Source organism: Micromesistius poutassou (genome assembly GCF_964030765.1).
Source record: "Micromesistius poutassou genome assembly, chromosome: 16".
NCBI classification, from domain to species: Eukaryota; Metazoa; Chordata; class Actinopteri; order Gadiformes; family Gadidae; genus Micromesistius; species Micromesistius poutassou.
The window spans coordinates 6,567,950-6,589,552 of NC_140286.1; the positions used below are offsets into that span (position 1 = coordinate 6,567,950).

General features: G+C 42.5%; 1 protein-coding gene across 1 annotated transcript in view; it reads right to left on the reverse strand.

The window, feature by feature from the left end:
* st6galnac3 (ST6 (alpha-N-acetyl-neuraminyl-2,3-beta-galactosyl-1,3)-N-acetylgalactosaminide alpha-2,6-sialyltransferase 3) overlaps positions 1-21,603 on the reverse strand; it is a 58,588-nt gene that overhangs the window by 29,710 nt on the left and 7,275 nt on the right. The window lies entirely within an intron of this gene.

The following is a 21,603-nucleotide window of genomic DNA, read 5'->3' on the forward strand; positions in this document are numbered from 1 at the left end:
ATGTAGCTATGAACACACAAATAACATAAACACAGGACACAGACAATAATTAAACTTATATGGAGTTAAATGCGAGCGAGAGAAGAAAAGAAGAGAAATTAAATTCATTTTTAGGAGGGATTTGAAAATGGGCACTGAAGGGGCTAGCCTAACATGAAGAGGGAGTTCGTTCCACAGTCTGGGGCCAACGACTGAAAATTAAGGAAAACTTGAGACAGAACAAGGGATGACAAGCACATGTGGCACAATACAAGCGGGCAGACAGACATATAACGACTATAAAATAAAATGAAGGAGTAGTCAAGTGAACATTTTTATGGAGGCTTGGTTTGGACCTGAGCATCTCAATGGCCATTGGGTGAAATATAAACTCCCTGGTCTACAAGTCTATATTGCTGAATGGTCATATAAAATTGATAGAGGGCAGGTAATAGTTAAAAAGAAAAAGTGCAGTATTGGTCATTTAAAGTTATAGACCAGGACTAGTATGTAAAGAATTGCCCTCTCTCTGGTCCTAATAAATACTATATTATAAAGTGCCCAGGGGCAAAAGAGATTGGAAAATATGTTCAGTGTTGGATAGTTTAAGGTTCAGTAGGTAAAAGTAAGAGACAGACCAGACATTTTATTTGCTATAGCTTAGTTGTGCCTATCACCTAATCTAGAAAGTTAAGTCTCAAAAGTCCAGGTTCAGGTTTACTTTTTCAAACTTGAGTCCTTTCTTCAGAAGCCTTTCGCCTCTGCCTATATTTCGCCTCTGCCTATATTTGGGCATACTGTAGGCAGAGCCCACTTATCATTAACTGCTCATGAAAGCAAGACAAAAAAAGTGTTTTGTGCTTGGGCTTTTATTGATGACACAGGCCAAAGCTTGGGTAGCCCATGGGCGATTCAGAGATGTTGTTTTTCTCCTCCTTTTCTTTCCTTTATGTCTGGCCAATTCTGTGACCTTGGGAGACTTCGGAACAGCTGAGCAACAACCTGTAATGGTTTTATTTATTTGAGCAGATTTGCTTTTGATACATCTCATCGACCATCATCGACTTCTGTTTCGCCATCTGTCCGGCAATAATACTCGCAGTGAGCGTTAGCCTCTGCTCTTTCTGCACTCCCTCGTCCGTCAAGCGGTCAGCGATTGGCTGGCAGAAGTAGGAATTTACCACAGTGGGCAGAATGCTCACGCAAGCTAACGTCATGGATAATGGATGGCAGCGGATAGCGGGCGAGGGGGGAAAGGTGTCACAAGGAGATACTATTGGCAGGCCTAAAACTAGAGATCAATGCAGAGAGAGATAGAGAGAGAGAGAGAGAGAGAGAGAGAGAGAGAGAGAGAGAGAGAGAGAGAGAGAGAGCAAGAGAGAGAGAGAGTGAATGAGAGATTGTGAGAGAGAGAATGAGAGATCTTGAGAGAGAGAGTGATCGAGAGAGAGAGCTATCGAGAGCGATCAAGAGAGATAGAGAGATTAAGAGAGATATTGAGAGAGAGAGAGAGAGAGAGAGAGAAAGAGAGATAGTGAGAGAGAGATTGAACGAGAGAACATGAGAGAGATAGACTGAGCAGAGGCGAGCACTGATGCTATACACGTTTGCCGCAATGTCGCTGAACCCGAGGCCCCCTGAGTACTACCGGGGTGAGCACATTTTTGAGCTTACTTCAACCCATTGTTGATCGAATTGAAATGTTGGGTGAGGGGGCGAGGCCAGGTTTCCATTAAAAGGGTGACCCAGCACATTTTCTTTGAAGTTTACCATTTTTTTTCTCCCTCCCAAAGATGACTGAACCGGTGCTTTAGGTGTACATTTGTGCGAATGCACAAATGACACCACCCCCAACACCGCCAACACCAACACCGCCACCGTCCATGGCCACCACCACCACCAGTCCCACCACCACCGCCACCCACCCGCTCTGATCTCTGCACATCAAACATCAAAAAGCTGCGTTGGAGGCATCGCTCCATATACAGGGAACATCAAATGCATTGTGGGAGGGAAAGGGGCGACTGTAAAAGAGGATGACCATCTGCAGGCTACATCACACAGCTAGTTGCTGCTCTTACAAAGATGTAATGCAAATTTTAAATACTTTTGATCTTGACCGAGTTTGATCCCTCTCCCCCCTCCCCACCGGGGACAAAAAGTATTATAATTTGAAGTTGCACTGTACTGCACTATTAAACCAATCGTTTTTTTGAAACCACTTTGATTGTTTCGTGTCCATTCATCGATATATCAATTGAAGCTAAGCTTATTATGAGGCATCCTCCAACTTTTAAATGGGAAGATGTGTTTGTATACTTGAGAAAAGCACGCCTCAGGACGTGATGGTGGTGATGTTGTCGTAAGCCAGCTTGGTCTGCACCCTGATGGACAAGCAGGAGGACGTGTGGTTAAGCTCCTAGCTCTATTAATAACATAACTGAACTGGATGCTGAATGAATATTTGTGCTTACTTATGTGCAATGTTTACGCTCTGCTTCTCCACACTCCCCTCCGGCTCTCGCTGTGTTCTTGGCTGCCTCGGCCAACCATAACGTGCAAAAAGATAAAGCAAAGTTTTGGGACGTATTTGTTACCAACCCATCCAAAATAATGGTATGTGTGTGTGTGCGCGTGAGTGTGTGTGTGTGTGTTGGTGTGTATAACCACAACAAACTGCGTGCATCCACTAAATAACAAACTCTTCATTTAAAACCCTGTTTAAAAGGATTTCATCAATGAGTCTGACAGTCAAGAATGAGCGGTTTATTTTGACAGGTCTTGGATGCCCTCACAGCGTGTATTATTTATCTCCCCCATTTTTCCCTTGTCACATTTTCTCTTTTACTTTAGCGATATTAAAGCTATTCTCCGGCTTAAAGGTTTCGGATACATCTAATGATGTATCCGTTTTTCTGACGATGACAAAGAACGTGTTTCCCTACCTACGGCTGAACAAAGGCAGCGCAGCAGTCAAGTGGCTTTACCACAGTCAAAAGCAATATTTTAAGTGTTGGGAGAAGGGAAGTGCAGATTGGATCGAGTCTGCAGACAAGAGGCAGAAGCGGGGTCAGCGACTGGTTTTATTTTTGGGTACGAGTGGGAGTCGCCACTGGGAGAAAGCAAGCATCTGTTTGCCGATGGCACTCTTTAGGGATAGTAAACTAATTGTTATGAACATGGTGATGGTGATGGTGGTTCCATCCTGAAAGACTCACACCCCGGTCACAAACTGTTTGAACTTCTGCCATTAGGCAGGAGATACAGATCCATAAAAACAAGGACAAAGAGACTAAAAAACGGTTTCTACCCAACAGCCATTATCTCACTGAACGGTGCTACCAAAGCATAGCTTTTATGTTTTACATTTTATGAATGTGGATGTGTATGGGTGGGATATGTGTGGGGTATGTGGTTTTTTATGCACTTTTTTATGTCCATAGTGACTTTTTACTTATTTATTGCTGCTTTTGCACTGAACAAGGAATGCACTTCATTTCGTTGTACCTGTTACAATGACAAATAAAGATATTCTATTCTATTCTATCTATCACCGCTTTAATTGCGATGTACACCTACATTGTTGTTCCTCTCGGTCGTATGCGGACTGCTCCGCCGGCAGAGCAGCCGGAGGAGTCGGCATACGACCGAGAGGTCGGAACAATGGAGCGTCAGAGAAATGATATAGACCCAAAGTGAACTGACAGCTGTCTGCTGAAACATCGCTTTCTCGAATGAGTTTGTTGTTGCTGGTGACGTAAAGAGGTCAACCGGTGGCTCTATTACCACTAGTTGAAATGGGCACAGCGCCACCTATCGTACCGGGGCATGACACGCTTCGGCCAATGAATCGATTTACTCACCGCCATGTATACGCGGACAATTGCAGTTGTCCAATTGAGGAGCATAATCGAGCTATGGCTTTAATCTAATTAAGCTGTGCATGTAAACGTACTGACTGAGGCTATCCCTCTCACTTGAATTACTATTCAAGGAACAGAGACGTGTTTAAGTGTAAGTAAGATGTAAATAATTTATGGTAAGTCAATTATTTATGAGAGTTTCAGCCGGCAAATAGATTGCCAACAAGAGCCTAATTAACCAAGTCAGAAGCAAATCACGTATTCAAGTTCTCTGGAGCAATAATGCTTTATTTCTAAAGGTAGGTTCTGGTGCAGGCATGCATGGCTCATGGTTTATGTAAAAGAAAGTGACAGTAAGTCCATTTTCATTAATACTAACAAGAGGCAGGTGTTTAACACTCAAAGCAAAGTCTTTACAGAATGTCTGCCCAACTAAATCAATATATATATAAATATCAAAATGTTATTTCTAAATACAAAAACTAAGAAAAATTGCTACAGTCACTTCTTTGTGGAAGGAGCTATCAGGAGGTCCAATAGGAGAAGGATTCTTTGGTCCTTGGACCACGACCACAGTGATCTCGCCGACAGCATTATTGTCAATACGCCAACGTATTGAGAAATGATGTGTGAGTAATACTCCCTCGACGTCAACTCTACCTTGGGCTTGAACAACAAATCAAAATTTGAATCAAAATTGTTTATGTCCTGTGTGTTGTGTAATCCAAACCTCTAGGCCTGACAAAAGATACCATTTATCCCAAACACCGCTGCCTTCTGCATAAGAAATATACAATACATACAATCTGAAATTGAAAAAACGAAGAAAATAAGTTCAACCTATCTAAAACATATCTAGTAGCTATTTACACAGCCCTGCTAGGGATTTCGGGTGGAAAATTTTAAGTTGGAAAAACACTATCTTCCCCAGCTCCCTAAATGTCTTTGTTGAACTCTATTGAACAGGAAAGAATAATCAGATTTAATTCAGTGATTCTTGAGAATATTTCTGCTTCTCTCTTCTGCTTCTTTGTCTCTCTTGCTCTATTTCTGTCTATTTCTCTCTTTATGTATCTTTCTTTCTGTTTATCTCTCTCTCTCTCTCTCTCTCTCTCTCTCTCTCTCTCTCTCTCTCTCCCGATCTTTCTTATGTGCCTTGTTGCTCACTGAGCTACTGTGAGAGGAGAATAAACAAAAGCAAGCTCTCAGGCGTTGAATCCAGTTACCTCAAACACAAGCCTACTTAAAGCAAGGTCGCTCTATACTAAAGCCTCTCAATTGTAGAACCGTGATAGTGTGCTTGCCTGAGGAATGCTAAACATTTGGGGACACTCGTGCAAGTGCCACTGTATTCCACAATGCCATTCACACCTCAACAGGTTTCTCATTTGAAAGTTCGAGAGAATAAGCGTTGACTTTCTTATTATTTCAACATTCAACATTACGGCTCCTTGCGTTCTGATATAGAAGAGTACAGCTGTGTGTGGTGTGTCAGTCCCTGCTATGGCCAGCAGAGGGTGTGGTGTACAAACATCAGGAGTAGTACCGCCAGACGCTGTGAGTCAGGGAAAGAAGGCCGTGTTTCTATGGCTGCTGCTGCCTTTACATCTTAAAGGGAGCTTTTGAGTTCTTTACTCTTAATCCTCTTGTCTAGAAATCTCCCCCAAAAAATCCAGGCCTGACACTAGTGTATTTCCACAAAGAAATGTTGAGCCTTGTGATTTAGCCAGCAGAGGCTGCTTTAGAAAAATTTCTATATATTTGACATTTGTCCCCAAGGATACTTGCATAGTGTTAAAATTATATTCCACTGTGTGCACTTGGCAAATGAACGGTCCCGTTCCGCTGCTCTCCATTGCACTTTGCATTTTATTTGCTGGTAGATTGGGAGGCTTTGTTTATACCGGTGCTCATAAATCTGGGAAGTTACAGGAAACCTATTTAAATGCAAATACGCCGCTGTGCGCATGGTCCTGCGGTTCCGGTCCTCTGACCAGCCTCCAGAAGGCCGAGCGGCCAGCGGGTCTGCCGGCGGCGGCGTTGGCTCGCTCACAGAAGCGCAGGAGGATGTGCCCTACTGTCCCATTGCTCTGGATGGAGACCACCTCGCATGACACCGCCACACACACACACACACACACACACACACACACACACACACATGCAAACACACACTCGCACTCAGATACATGCACACAGAAACACACACTCACACTCAGAATCAGACACACACACACGCGCACTTGCAGACACACAGACCCACAGAAACACACCCTGTCTCAAACGCACACTCGTACACAGACACACGCACACAGAAACACATACACACACACACAAACAAACAATCGCAATCAGATACACACACACACACACACTTGCAGACACACCGTCTCTCTCACACACACACACACACACACTTGCACACATAGACACGTACACACCCACAGAAACACATACATTCTCAATCGCACAAGCACACATACACACACACACACACACACACTAAGGGCGCACTCACTCAAGCCCTGTACTTTACTCAAAGTTGCCCTGTACTTTACTCAAGTATGTCACACACACACCCACAGAAACACATACATTCCCAATTACACAAGCACACACACACACACACACACACACCGCCGCTGGCAAGGCAATCTCAACTGGGCCTGAGTACGGTTGCCTCTTGTACATATAGGTTGCGTATCCGTGCGTGTGCGCGTGTCGGCTCATTAGCATCTGTACCGTTGCCTGAGCAGCACACCTCTCCGAAGTGTACTGAGGCCACGGGATTTAAATGTACATGAGTACGGATGGCGTTCTCACACAAGCCAAACGATCTCGACTTTAGGGGGCAAACGTACTCAGGCACGGTACAGATGGCCTAGTGTGAGTGCGGCCTTACACTCACATTCTCAAACAAACAAACATTCTCTCTCTCTCTATTTCTCTCTTTCTGATATACACACATTTACTCACTCACACACACACACACACACACACATATATATATATATATACACACACACACACACACACACACACACACACACACACACACACACAATTCATCAGTGGTTATATATGAAAATGAAATCCTTTAAACCAGGTCAAAAAAACACTAATCTGTGCTGATGGCACGACTGTGCCTCGTGATGACAATCAGGGCCATCGAGAATTCCAACCTCAGCTGAGTAAATGTAAATCCCTTCCTTTGTTTGCCCCCCCCGCCCACACACACACACATCCATTACTCAACCTGACTGAGAGTTTTTTGATTTGGTTTATGATTGATCTCAATGTGTGTGTGTGTGTGTGTGTGTGTGTGTGTTTGTGTGTTTGTCTATACAGACGCTGAACATAGAATGCACCATCGCTACAAACGCCCCCCCCCATGTTATTAATGCATTTCAGTGTATCCAGTGGAACATAATCCCCAGAAGTATAAGGGATTAAACATTGGGAGGGCTTCTCTCTACTTTCTGTTCCTCGCCCGCCGTCTGGCAAAAAGGTAGGGGCGGGGGAGGATATCATCGTATGTTTACAGAAACAGTACAGAGGTACACCACTGCACATAAAGAGCATTCTAGGGGGCAAGCTGGGGCAAACAGGGCAAATAAGATGTGTGTGTCTTGCACGGAGGTTGTAGTTTTGCTCAATGAAGCACTTGCTCCTCACACGCCATGATCCGCATCATGGTCTACATGCCGAACCAAACGGACCATGCCACCACTTATAATAAATGATAATTATAATAATTATAATAAAACAAATTATTACAGCAAAATTATTCTCCCTAACACACAAAAAACGTTTGCGTTGAGCTGCAGCGAGGCAGAAGAAGTACAGACAGCCCTCCACGGTCCTCTCATGTTCATGTCCTTTCGGACCGCTAACCTCTACTGAACCGAAGGTAAGGCTATCTGCCACTCACAAGAAAGACAATACCTTTCAAGCGGGTTTTGGTTTGGTTTCATTGGCTGAGTGCATGGGCAATAAATGAAACATACTATTGCTTGGGCCTGCTCCGGGACGCGTCTGTGAAACAGGGACACTTGAGGCCCAAGCATTGGCCTTGCACTTGTCTTAAAACAAGGTCTCGTATTTCTTGTGAATGCATACCTGCAAACTCATAAGGGTTGGAAAAGGTGACAAATCCCCATCAATCAGGATTGTTGAGGGGGAGGGGGTGAGTTACGCAAAAGCGCTGTAGTGGCATAAGTGACGTTACGCATCGCTGATTATGGGCGTGCATGCGTACTTGCGTACCAGTTATGTGCACTAGGGCTGGACAATATGGCTGAAAACTGTATCACGATATAAGTGTTTCATATCGGTCGATATCGTTAATGATTGATAAAGATTTTTTTGAAGGACCAGGAGAAAAATATAAACGTAAACAGTTTTATTTTAAACTTAACCTTCCCCTGATTGTAGGCAGACAGGGAAAAGGAATGTCAACACAACCATGGAAAACTCAAATAAATATAAACATAAGTCTGAATGAAAATGAACATCACAATGAAAACTTAACAATTATCAATTATAAAGTGCTCAAAAACATGTGCTACAAAAAAGTGTTCTAAAAACATTTGCAGTGTTAAATGTAAACATAAGAGATGAGATCCCATTACTTGGTAGGTGGATTAAAGCTTATCTTCAACCTGGAGTCCCTAGAACATGGAACATATGGATGTCATTGTTGTTGGGACATGGAGATATGTCCAGTACTGTCATGAACCATCATCCATGTTGTAAAGATCGCTAGTTAGCATGTTCGCTAACTAGCGATTAGCGCCTATTAGCGATTTTGTTGTTATGCTTGCTATCCATGTTATAACGAAAATGCCTACATTAAACAGAATAATGATAATGCCATCAAAGGGGGAAATGTGACATGGAGATATGTCCAGTACTGTCATGAACCTTTCGTTTCTCACATCGCGCTGTTTCTGTTATGAAACACACGCGCGAGATGGCACAGCCAAACATGATACTGTTACATGATTGGCCATTGGCGTGTCGCTCCATACGTTGCTCTCCACAGGTATCAGAGGACGCGTGCCTTTGTTCACGCAACCAACCTTGCTTCGCAACCTCTGGTTCAAAGCGGAGCTAGACTCTTTGCTCCGTTAACTTCCAACGAGGTAAAAAAAATTATCGAAACCTTCTACCCCCCCCCTTAAAAAAAAAAACTCTTTGGATCTACACGATTCACGTAAATGACATATTTTCAGTTGAAAACGGCGAATTTCGCCGAAAGGTGACTAGTTTGCAGGTATGTGCAGTGGCGTTTCTACATGTAAAAAACAGGTGGGGCTAGGCCAGCGGTTCTCAAAGTGTGGGGCGCGCCCCACTGGTGGGGAACAGAGACGTGACAGGTGGGGCGCGACAAACGGGAGGAAATTTCACTGAAAACTCCACATTTCTTATGGTAGGAGTGAAGGCTTGACAGTAGGGCTGGGCGATATGGACCAAAAGTCATATCTCGTATTTTCAAGCAGAATGTCGCTATAAGATATATACATGCTATAAAATAAGTGCTGTCGCCGCGCTCCAACTCGTCATTCTACATCGGGGGCGCCGCGTCGCTGTGCTCGTTAACCTGCCTGTAGGCCAGGGTGGCTAAACATTTTAAATTTAGTCAGTCAAAAACAGTCGGAGCAAGATGTGGCAAATACATGTTTCTCGCTGAAGGGGATTTTAAAAAGTGACGCGAGCGGAAGAGCGGGGGCCAGAGGCAGAGCGGGACGGAGAGACGGAGTCCTGCACGGCTCTCATTTTGCAAACCCGCACCCGTCCTTATACCCGCACAACTTAAAACCACATCCGACCTGAATATCAGATCCAGCACCGGAGAAGTCTCGCTCTCTTGCTGCGCGGGACGCACTGAGCAGGGGTGGCGAGGATAAATCTGTCAATCTGAGCGATATTGGGAAACGAACGACCGTGCTTCTCCCCACCGCGATCACACACCGACAGAGTCGTCTTTAGGTGTTGTAATCAAGCAGCAGCTTCGTCCCGATTCAGAGCCTCGTCACTGGAATCCTCCCCGTCCCATAGCGTGTCCGCTGACACTCCAGCTCTCTTCTCGGCCGGGGGGCACTGCTCGCATATTTTGTAGATGTGTCACTAATAATGATTTTTTTTTATATTTGAAATAGGCCTACATTTGAACATTTTAAGCTTGCAGCTTTGCAGCCACTCATGCAGGTATAGGTCTCATGAGTTCAATTGCTCACCTGTCTTGCCAAATGCATTGCTCGTCTTTTTTTATTTTTTTTTACCAGATTGCAAAGTGGCACTTTTATTTTCTCTTTTTCTGAACTTGATACAAGTCTTGACACAGCTGCACTTTTATTTTCTCTATTGTTGAACTTGCTGTTATTTGATGTTATTGAGTTAGAATTTAGATACAACATGATGTAACTTGATGTTACTTCAATAAATGTGGAGATGTTAAGCTTGGCGTATTTCGTTAGCGTTGTGTTGGGGCGATGGGGGCAGGTGGGGCTTGAACATTCCCCCTTGTCCAAAGTGGGGGGTGACCGAAAAAGTTTGAGAACCACTGGGCTAGGCTAATATTTTTTATTATTATTATTTTTTAAATAATTAATATTAATATATATATATATATATATATATATATATATATATATATATATATTTTTTTTTTTTTTTTTTTAACTCCACATTAAATGCACGGATGTTTTTGCCAGCGGTTTGGCTAATGCCAAAATCCCTTGGATAGACCGAGTCGGCAAGCAAGGAAACGTCACTTCCGGTCAGGGCCGTGGGGGGAAACAAACCGTTTTCCCCATACACACTCATGCAAAAAGGCGGTATTTTAAACCTTTGTCAAACGCTTGTCCGCTGTCATTTCTTGGTTTGAATCACTTGTATATGCTGTCAAAGGGCTATATATTAAAAAAATTATCATGATCGGGTCGATTGTTGTCCGTATATTTTTTAAAAAGTGGATCTTTCACAGTTGGTCTTCCCCCACAGCGTTGAGTCTAGGTGGGTGTTCCCTTGGTCGCCGGCCGGATCTATATCGTAAAAACGCGGCAAGTGTTTGTCTCTTGCTGTCATGTCTTACTTTCAGTCACTTGTATGTGCTGACAAAGAGCTTTATCTTAAAAAACTTGATATAATCGGGGTCGATTGCTGTCCTTACGCTTTGAAAGAATGGATAAATGATCCTACACAATGGCCTGAAGTCTCCCGAGTGTCTACAGCCGGCGACCAAGGGAACACCCACCTAGACTCAACGCTGTGGGGGAAGACCAACTGTGAAAGATCCACTTTTTAAAAAATATACGGACAACAATCGACCCGATCATGATAATTTTTTTAATATATAGCCCTTTGACAGCATATACAAGTGATTCAAACCAAGAAATGACAGCGGACAAGCGTTTGACAAAGGTTTAAAATACCGCCTTTTTGCATGAGTGTGTATGGGGAAAACGGTTTGTTTTCCCCCACGGCCCTGACCGGAAGTGACGTTTCCTTGCTTGCCGACTCGGTCTATAGTGGGGACCAAGGCGTTTTACCTCTAATTTTTCCTCCAGACTAAGGGTCTCAAATCTGTGCTCCAACAGATGATCTACCTCAGGGTTTCTCAACGGGGGCGTTCATAGAACCTAGGGGGCGCTGTGAAACTTTGCTTGTGTAGCGGTCATTATTTTTTACTTTTTAAACTTTCATGGTTTTCAAATATTTTCGGTGCAAAAATAGGATAACTGAAATAAAAATCCTTTTAACCCCCTTTCTAACCCCTCTATCGTCTCATCTACTTTTTACTTTATGCTCAGTACCGTCATGATCGCCATAGTAACGCCGATAAACAAATCAACCTCATCGCAGCAGCGTGGTGCTTTCCGAAACGATTTCGCCCTCCCCTGACTTCCACTGGTTGGTTTGCGGGACATGCAAAGCAAGCGGTGGATGGGGCATTACGCTAAGCAACATGAATCGCATCCATATGACATAGTAAGGCAACATAAGACGTGAATAAAGCTAACTCCGCTTAGCATGCTAATTGTAAACAATAGAACGTGCGCATTACATGTAGACCACTGCAACGTCGCTTATTACGTCTGCGAACCGATAAACACTTTCATAAGGTACGCACACCAACCGGCACATACGCATTTAACACTGATGTTACAGGCGCTTAACTTGTATAGTAACAAACTACTTTAATTACTATTTGAACTTAAACGTGCTACTCTCCAACTCAGAACGAAGTGGATAAAGGCTGCACATGCGCAGCGTTGCTAGGCAACGTCGCGTAAACAAAGGGAGTCTTTCGTACACATATTGAACCCAAGTTCGCGGGTTAACAGTTCAATAACCAATAAAAATGTACACAAGCACTGTTACGTATTAAACGTCAATAGCTCAATAATAAAACCTTTTAATAAAATTCTGAATACGTGAGGTGAGGACTAGGTCACTCGAGTCATGACTCATCACGCGCGCCACACACATTACGCTGTAGTGGAACGAACCATATATGTCCATGGCGGTGCCGGTGGGGCTAGCCCCACCAGGAAGTAAAAGAATCTCCGTCCACTTCAACAGAGAAACACTCTGAGCATGCGCATTTCAAATTTTCAAGCCCAATACACATTACATTGGGCTGGTGGGGCTAGAGCCCCTCTTGCCCCACCGGATGAACTCAGCCGGAAGAAGCAAGCTAGGGTCGACTAAAAATGAACTAAAAGCGCCGAACTTATTATTTTACAGTACTTTCTGGGGAGATTTTTTTATTTTATATATATATATATTATTTTTTTTATATAATATATTTATTATATTTTTATTTTTATTTTTTATTTTTATTTTTATTTTCTTGTGAGAGTAGGTGGGGCCGAGCCCCACCTGCCCCTAATGACCAGTCGCCACTGGGTATGTGAATGGATGGTCGTACTTTTGACATACGGAAAGTTCAAGCTTTTTATGTTCACTACTGCGTTCAATAAAAAGAAAAAATTTGAAGTGTCTGTGGAACAGGGACACCTGTTTTGAATATTCCCCACTGCAATGATGAAGGGCCTCATCTTCATCATCACACATTGAGTACTCAACATGGCCTTATACACATTGAGCTGTTTCACACTTCATAATTCACATAAAATACAAAGAACTTTGTGCCAAATCAACGTAACTAGGAGCAACAGGTAAAGAGACGGATCATCTCAAATAAATAGTCTCTGATATATATTTTTCCTGCCATTTGTTTTATTCGTACAAATGAAAAAAGACTTGCAACACTTATTTCTCAATCCATTCCTAAATTTGAGACAGCTATGTTCTCTGCCCAAATTACCCTGAATAATATTTAACTCCCTTATCCCTTATCACCCTTTGGGAAGCTGAATTGGAAACACACTCTGATACCTCACTCAAGATGGCATAGACAACACAAGGACCAGGGAAAGTGTATTTCTATTTGCCAGACGATTGTGCAAGATCCCTAACATTAAGAGATGGATATGTTCTCCATGAGCTGCACGATGGTTCATGTTAGATAAATGCACGGGTCATGTTTGCTGGATGAAAAGCAGCAGCGTCAGATAAGACAGACAGACAAATGGTGTCCGTCCAGACATCACCTAGGGAGAGAAGGCGATCCTACTAAAGATAGGACGCAGACGGAGAGAAACAGAAGAAAGACAAGAGGGGAAAGGTGACCAGAGATGATGAGCACGGCCGCCTTTATGCACGGGCTTAAGGCTCATTTATGCTCAACGTTAAATACGCATACGGATACGGACGGAGCCTTTCGTCCGTACTCTGCGTTCATTTCGTCCGTTTTTCGACCGTTTCCACAAAGCTTACGGATACGCACCAAACGGAGCAGTACCACCGGAAGCCGTGGGGGCGCTGTTGCCGTCACTACCCGATACGGAGCCTAGAGCCAGTGTGAGACAGAAGAAGAAGACGACGACGGCCTTACCGACCACCGCCTCTTACAACGAGCCCGTTTTCTTCTTTTATTTATTATGTACATAATCAAGACCTCCTCCATAGTCGCCATGTTTGTTGTTTTCTTTTTACAGTCTATGGTTTGTTGTCATAAACTTTTGACTCTGCGCTGCCCCCTAGTGGATGTATTGGTTAACATCTATGCCAACGTAAAGGACGCATGGAAGTATGTGAGCAGTGACGGTAACAACGTTAGAAACGGACGCGTACAATTACGTCCGTACGTCGAGCATAAATGAGCCTTTACCTGGGCTGAAGCCCCAGGGCCTACGACGATCAGGGGCCTATCATGAGCCGCAGTATGAAAAAAAAAAATAATAATAATAATTCATAATAGGCCTATAAATTTCAATAATATTAATTTGCTTGAAGTTAAAACAGTATATTGTATGATTCTTCGTCTAGCAGTTGTGGAAAAAGACATAACGAGAAAGACTACATGTCGCCTAACGTCACCCCATAACACGGCGACATGATCGTACAATATACTGTCAAACAGTGTTGGGAACGCTACTACTAAAAAGGTAATTAGTTATAGTTACTCACTACTTGTTCCAAAAAGTCCATAACTGAGTTAGTAACTGAATTACTTTATAATAAAAGTAACTAGTTATCAGGGAAAGAACTATTTGCGTTACTGTAAAAAAAAAAAAAAAAAAAAAAAAAAAGTTGCTATAGCATATGTCAATGAATTTGAATTAGTGCTTATATCTCCACTTTGAAAATGCCAACTTTTCACTGGATTGCTCCGGACTCGCCGTCTATGCTGCTTCATCGAATCTGTTTGGTGTGTGTGTGTGGTGCGCGTGGTACGCGTATCCTGGCTTGTGCGTAAAAACACTGGCTCCGATTGGCTACCATGAAACATGACTCTGCCTTAGCCAATCATAATCGCTTATCTCGTTGTTAACCCGTCTCCTCACTAGCAGTTTGTGTGTGGAGCCAGGGGTGCGTTCGGATTAAACAGTTTATTCAATCAATTCATAGTACCGCACCGCTCACTTCAGTACACAACACAACCAGCCCTGCCTTTACCTGCCAGTAGGCCCTGAGGCTGAGAGGTCTCGTAAGCCCCCTGAGAGGAGGTCTCACTTCATTAGCACAACGCAACATTGTAAAATAATGTTTATAATGTTTTTATAATAATGATATGATACAAACGAAAATCAGATAAACCTCACCTTAGTGCCTATAATAAAAGCAGTTATGGTCTGTCCATCATATCACAAAGGTTAATATTGTTTCATATCGGTCGATATCGTTAATGATTGATAAAGATTTTTTTGAAGGACCAGGAGAAAAATATAAACGTAAACAGTTTTATTTTAAACTTAACCTTCCCCTGATTGTAGGCAGACAGGGAAAAGGAATGTCAACACAACCATGGAAAACTCAAATAAATATAAACATAAGTCTGAATGAAAATGAACATCACAATGAAAACTTAACAATTATCAATTATAAAGTGCTCAAAAACATGTGCTACAAAAAAGTGTTCTAAAAACATTTGCAGTGTTAAATGTAAACATAAGAGATGAGATCTGTTGGGAAAATCAGTCTGTCTAGCTACTTGACCAGAGAAAATGAGACGGAGAGGTGATAAATTCTATCAGCACGAGGGCCTCGGATTTATTAAGTAAAATGGTAAAAGTGATACAGGTACATAAAGCGTGAGAGATCGAATATTTCTAAGTCCCTATCAGCGCTGAGGTCGTCTGGAGCTTCGCCTCCTTGGAAGTTCTGCTTCAGAAGAGTGGGAGATGATCTGTGTGGTATAGTCTTATGCTGTGTTTCTCCTCCTAACGAGGTGTGTGTGCTTAAGGTAGGTGTTTGTGTGTGTCTCTGAGCGCACATCTTGACCTTGAGTCTCTGGGCACTGATACAATTTATGAGTGCTCAGTGTTCCTTCTGACCAGGTGCGATGGGTTCCCAAGGAATATCTTGGGAGTTATGGGTGCTATGTTATCAGTAGACTGGCTCCAGGGTTTGCGAATGTGTGGTGCATTGTCTGAGTCTCTAGCATCTCTCCATGTTGGGACATCCGGCCTCCGGCTCAGGCCTTGACCTGAAGAATAGCTGGTTATGTGTGTGTTAGTTTAGAACACGGGTTAACTATATTCGTAATGTACGTATCATGTGGTGTGTTCATAATGTACATATCATGTGGTGTGCTCATTGGGCTGTTTTTTCCATCAGATCCCATTACTTGGTAGGTGGATTAAAGCTTATCTTCAACCTGGAGTCCCTAGAACATGGAACATATGGATGTCATTGTTGTTGGGACATGGAGATATGTCCAGTACTGTCATGAACCATCATCCATGTTGTAAAGATCGCTAGTTAGCATGTTCGCTAACTAGCGATTAGCGCCTATTAGCGATTTTGTTGTTATGCTTGCTATCCATGTTATAACGAAAATGCCTACATTAAACAGAATAATGATAATGCCATCAAAGGGGGAAATGTGACATGGAGATATGTCCAGTACTGTCATGAACCTTTCGTTTCTCACATCGCGCTGTTTCTGTTATGAAACACACGCGCGAGATGGCACAGCCAAACATGATACTGTTACATGATTGGCCATTGGCGTGTCGCTCCATACGTTGCTCTCCACAGGTATCAGAGGACGCGTGCCTTTGTTCACGCAACCAACCTTGCTTCGCTATGGCGAGTGATATGGCGAGTGAACAGTGCCAGGATTACCAGGAGAAGGATAACATCGTGTGAAATGCACGTGTGGAGATACGTACGCCGCCGCCGTGGGGAGAGGATACGCACGCCGTCGCCATAATATATATATATGTCAATTACCTTAACCACAACATTGACTGGACCATGACCAAAAATAAATAAATATATATATTTATTTATTACCTTAACCACAACATTGTCTGGACCATGACCAAAAAAAATAAATAAATAAATATATATATACATATATATATATATATATTTACTTATTTATTTTTGGTCATGGTCCAGACAATGTTGTGGTTAAGGTAATTGACTGTCACGCGAGAGACTGGGGTTCGATTCCCAGTCTATATATTTTTTTTCTTTTTTATTATTATTTATTTTTTCTGGTATTAATATGTCCAAATACTTGTTGATGAATAAGTTGATGACATTTTATAAAAAACGTTAGTTTTTGTGTGTCAAAAAGACCAAAACTCTTAAGTTTTAGTTCAGGCATTCTCACGGCGACGTAGGTTAGCAGGCGTCTTAGTGGCGACGAACTTCTTCAGATGTCCGTGAGTAGACGTACATTTTGTCTGAATTTCCGTATGTACGTCGCCGTGACACCGCCGCCGGTGGACGGAACTTCCATGCAGTCGCCGTCGCGTCGCTGCTGGTCTCTCGTCTGCAGTCCCGATCAGTCCCATACAAAATTTCACACGTTGTGACGGCGGCGTAGGGTTAGACTGCTCCTTCGCCTCTTCCTGGTTATCCTTAGGTTTGGCACTGTTCACTCGCCATACTTCGCAACCTCTGGTTCAAAGCGGAGCTAGACTCTTTGCTCCGTTAACTTCCAACGAGGTAAAAAAAATTATCGAAACCTTCTACCCCCCCCCCCTTAAAAAAAAAAACTCTTTGGATCTACACGATTCACGTAAATGACATATTTTCTGTTGAAAACGGCGAATTTCACCGAAAGGTGACTAGTTTGCAGGTATGTGAATGGATGGTCGTACTTTTGACATACGGAAAGTTCAAGCTTTTTATGTTCATTACTGCGTTCAATAAAAAGAAAAAATTTGAAGTGTCTGTGGAACAGGGACACCTGTTTTGAATATTCCCCACTGCAATGATGAAGGGCCTCATCTTCATCATCACACATTGAGTACTCAACATGGCCTTATACACATTGAGCTGTTTCACACTTCATAATTCACATAAAATACAAAGAACTTTGTGCCAAATCAACGTAACTAGGAGCAACAGGTAAAGAGACGGATCATCTCAAATAAATAGTCTCTGATATATATTTTTCCTGCCATTTGTTTTATTCGTACAAATGAAAAAAGACTTGCAACACTTATTTCTCAATCCATTCCTAAATTTGAGACAGCTATGTTCTCTGCCCAAATTACCCTGAAAAATATTTAACTCCCTTATCCCTTATCACCCTTTGGGAAGCTGAATTGGAAACACACTCTGATACCTCACTCAAGATGGCATAGACAACACAAGGACCAGGGAAAGTGTATTTCTATTTGCCAGACGATTGTGCAAGATCCCTAACATTAAGAGATGGATATGTTCTCCATGAGCTGCACGATGGTTCATGTTAGATAAATGCACGGGTCATGTTTGCTGGATGAAAAGCAGCAGCGTCAGATAAGACAGACAGACAAATGGTGTCCGTCCAGACATCACCTAGGGAGAGAAGGCGATCCTACTAAAGATAGGACGCAGACGGAGAGAAACAGAAGAAAGACAAGAGGGGAAAGGTGACCAGAGATGATGAGCACGGCCGCCTTTATGCACGGGCTTACCTGGGCTGAAGCCCCAGGGCCTACGACGATCAGGGGCCTATCATGAGCCGCAGTATGAAAAAAAAAAAATAATAATAATAATTCATAATAGGCCTATAAATTTCAATAATATTAATTTGCTTTGAAGTTAAAACTGTATATTGTATGATTCTTCGTCTAGCAGTTGTGGAAAAAGACATAACGAGAAAGACTACATGTCGCCTAACGTCACCCCATAACACGGCGACATGATCGTACAATATACTGTCAAACAGTGTTGGGAACGCTACTACTAAAAAGGTAATTAGTTATAGTTACTCACTACTTGTTCCAAAAAGTCCATAACTGAGTTAGTAACTGAATTACTTAATAATAAAAGTAACTAGTTATCAGGGAAAGAACTATTTGCGTTACTGTAAAAAAAAAAAAAAAAGTTGCTATAGCATATGTCAATGAATTTGAATTAGTGCTTATATCTCCACTTTGAAAATGCCAACTTTTCACTGGATTGCTCCGGACTCGCCGTCTATGCTGCTTCATCGAATCTGTTTGGTGTGTGTGTGTGGTGCGCGTGGTACGCGTATCCTGGCTTGTGCGTAAAAACACTGGCTCCGATTGGCTACCATGAAACATGACTCTGCCTTAGCCAATCATAATCGCTTATCTCGTTGTTAACCCGTCTCCTCACTAGCAGTTTGTGTGTGGAGCCAGGGGTGCGTTCGGATTAAACAGTTTATTCAATCAATTCATAGTACCGCACCGCTCACTTCAGTACACAACACAACCAGCCCTGCCTTTACCTGCCAGTAGGCCCTGAGGCTGAGAGGTCTCGTAAGCCCCCTGAGAGGAGGTCTCACTTCATTAGCACAACGCAACATTGTAAAATAATGTTGATAAACTATATGATACAAACGAAAATCTGATAAACCTCACCTTAGTGCCTATAATAAAAGCAGTTATGGTCTGTCCATCATATCACAAAGGTTAAATTAAATGGCATGAAGTACAAATATGGCACAAAGGAGGTTGAGAGTAAAAACTTTAAAAAATAGGGGTGCCGTGGATGGAGAGAAATATGTTTAGGGGTGCCGTGAGCCAGAAAAGTTTGGGAACCACTGCTCTAGACACATGGCATTTACACATTTTAATTGTAAGACCTCCTCTCAGGGGGCCTACGAGACCTCTCAGCCTCAGGGCCTAAAGGCAGGCCTGATGATGAGATGATGAAAAAAAGAAAGAACGAACGAAAGAAGATGGACATACAGGATGAAAGCACGAAAAGGAGGAAAGACAAAGTTTGCCCTCTGGTGAAATTTTGAGCCTTTTTAATTTCTATGATATGTAGCCAGTGAGAAGCTCTCTCTTTGCCGCCGCAAGGCTAACACCCAGTGTGGTGGAGGGATCGAAGCCCACTGCATTTATAACAGCGTTTTGCCAAGAGATAAGCAACAAAGACCGAGCCTTTCCCAAGGAAAGGGGATTGATGACTAAGATACCTCAGAGGTAGCAAGCGCAGCCTGGTTCCACTTCCTGCTCCAAATCTTTACCTCTCCAGGACTTAGTGGAGTGAGAAGGATATACCCCCTCCTTTGATGATGTGTAAGGAGGGCAGAAGAATAGAAAAGAGGACAGAAGATGAATAAATGCCACGCATTAAAGCAAGATCTAAGGAAAGCAGGAAAGGAAAAGTCCTCTTGATGCCTGAATGGAAGATGTTATCATAAAGGTCCATAAAGAGATGTTCAAACCTACAGAGCCCAGCATAAGAAAAAGACTAATCGAAAGAAAAGACTAATCGAAAAAAAAAGTGTGTGTGTGTGTGTGCATGTGTTTTATTTGTGCTCTATCTGATCCAGGGATCAACAAATTAATCAGAGTGGAGGTGTGGGTTGTAACACTTTAAGACCAGAGCTTAACAAATAGGTTTGTTTACAGGAAGGGGTCTTAAAAGACTAGGATGGCGTGGTTCTGTTTTTCTTATTGCCGACACACTGCCACTGAAAGAACTAAGCAAGTTTATTGGTCTAGTAAACAGGGAGATAGGCAGTCGCCTTCAGTGTCATTCTGTTGTCTAATAAAAAAACACCTCAGAAGGAATCACAGAGCTCTCCTTCTGCATTGGTCAGCAGAATCTACAGTGCAAATGAGTGCCACCAAACTAAATCTCACTAATTCAATGTATTTTGACATTGTTTGAGGAAAAAAATGGGGATGGTGTCTTCGTAGGACCAACAATGGTTGTACAATTTACTGCACTGAATCTCAGTCACGGCCGATAACATGAGATGATTTGTGGTGTCTATCAAAATTGTAAAAATGTCCTTATGTAATGGTGATGATAAATCCCTCCTTATTGCCCAGCTCCTGGCGTACTTATATAGGCAGAGGTAACTGTGCACTGGCTGGGAAGACAGATGTACCTTGCTGTCATATGGTGGATGCAGCTTTCTCAACAAAAAAAAAATTGGAGATTGTGCCAGAATCGCAGTCATGGTGCATTATTCCTTGACAAACTTAAGATGGTGAAATTAAGAGGGAAAGAAGAAAGAGATTGTCCCATGTACAAAGGTCCAATATACAAAAAGAAGATGAAAATGTCTGCGTTCATAGCGCGGCGTATCAGATAGCATCTCAATGAAAATGTCTCGGATTGTCTGGAGATGCCCGTCTCCCATTGCAATAAAAAAGGAAATATTAGTAGACATTTCAAAAGTAGTAATCACTTTTGAATGTAATAACATGCTGGTCCATTTAAATGCATTCAAAAGTTTAGAAATGGTGAATCTTAATCAACGCAGGAAAAAAACTTTAGTTAAGAAAAGTTAAGTAAAAAAAAATCTTTCTCCATTGTTTCTTTTGTGTAGTTAAAAAAGCAGTTCATAAAGTCATATGAGGGTGATTTTCTCTCATTCCTCCCTTAGTCCTTGCACCCGGCAGCCCACCACATACTGCAGCTACCCTGGGTGACTGTTTAAAGACGTAGTTCCCTCTTCACCACAGCATACCACTACTCAAGAGCACATTTGTAAGGATTTGAACTTGGCAAACTTGCCTGTAACAACGATCTGTCACTCAAGCATTTCTCAGATATGAGAAATCTCTCAAAATGTCTTGCTTTAATGAATGAAAAGGAGGGGTTAAACACAAGTATCTCAGGAAAAGATTGAAAAATAAAAAATGTCTGTGCACGATTGGAAGATGTTATCTTTCAGTTTGTCTGCTTTTAGCGTTCATTTAAATCTTGGTGGTCCACACTTCTGAGTTGTTGTCGTAGCTCACTCCCCTCTTAA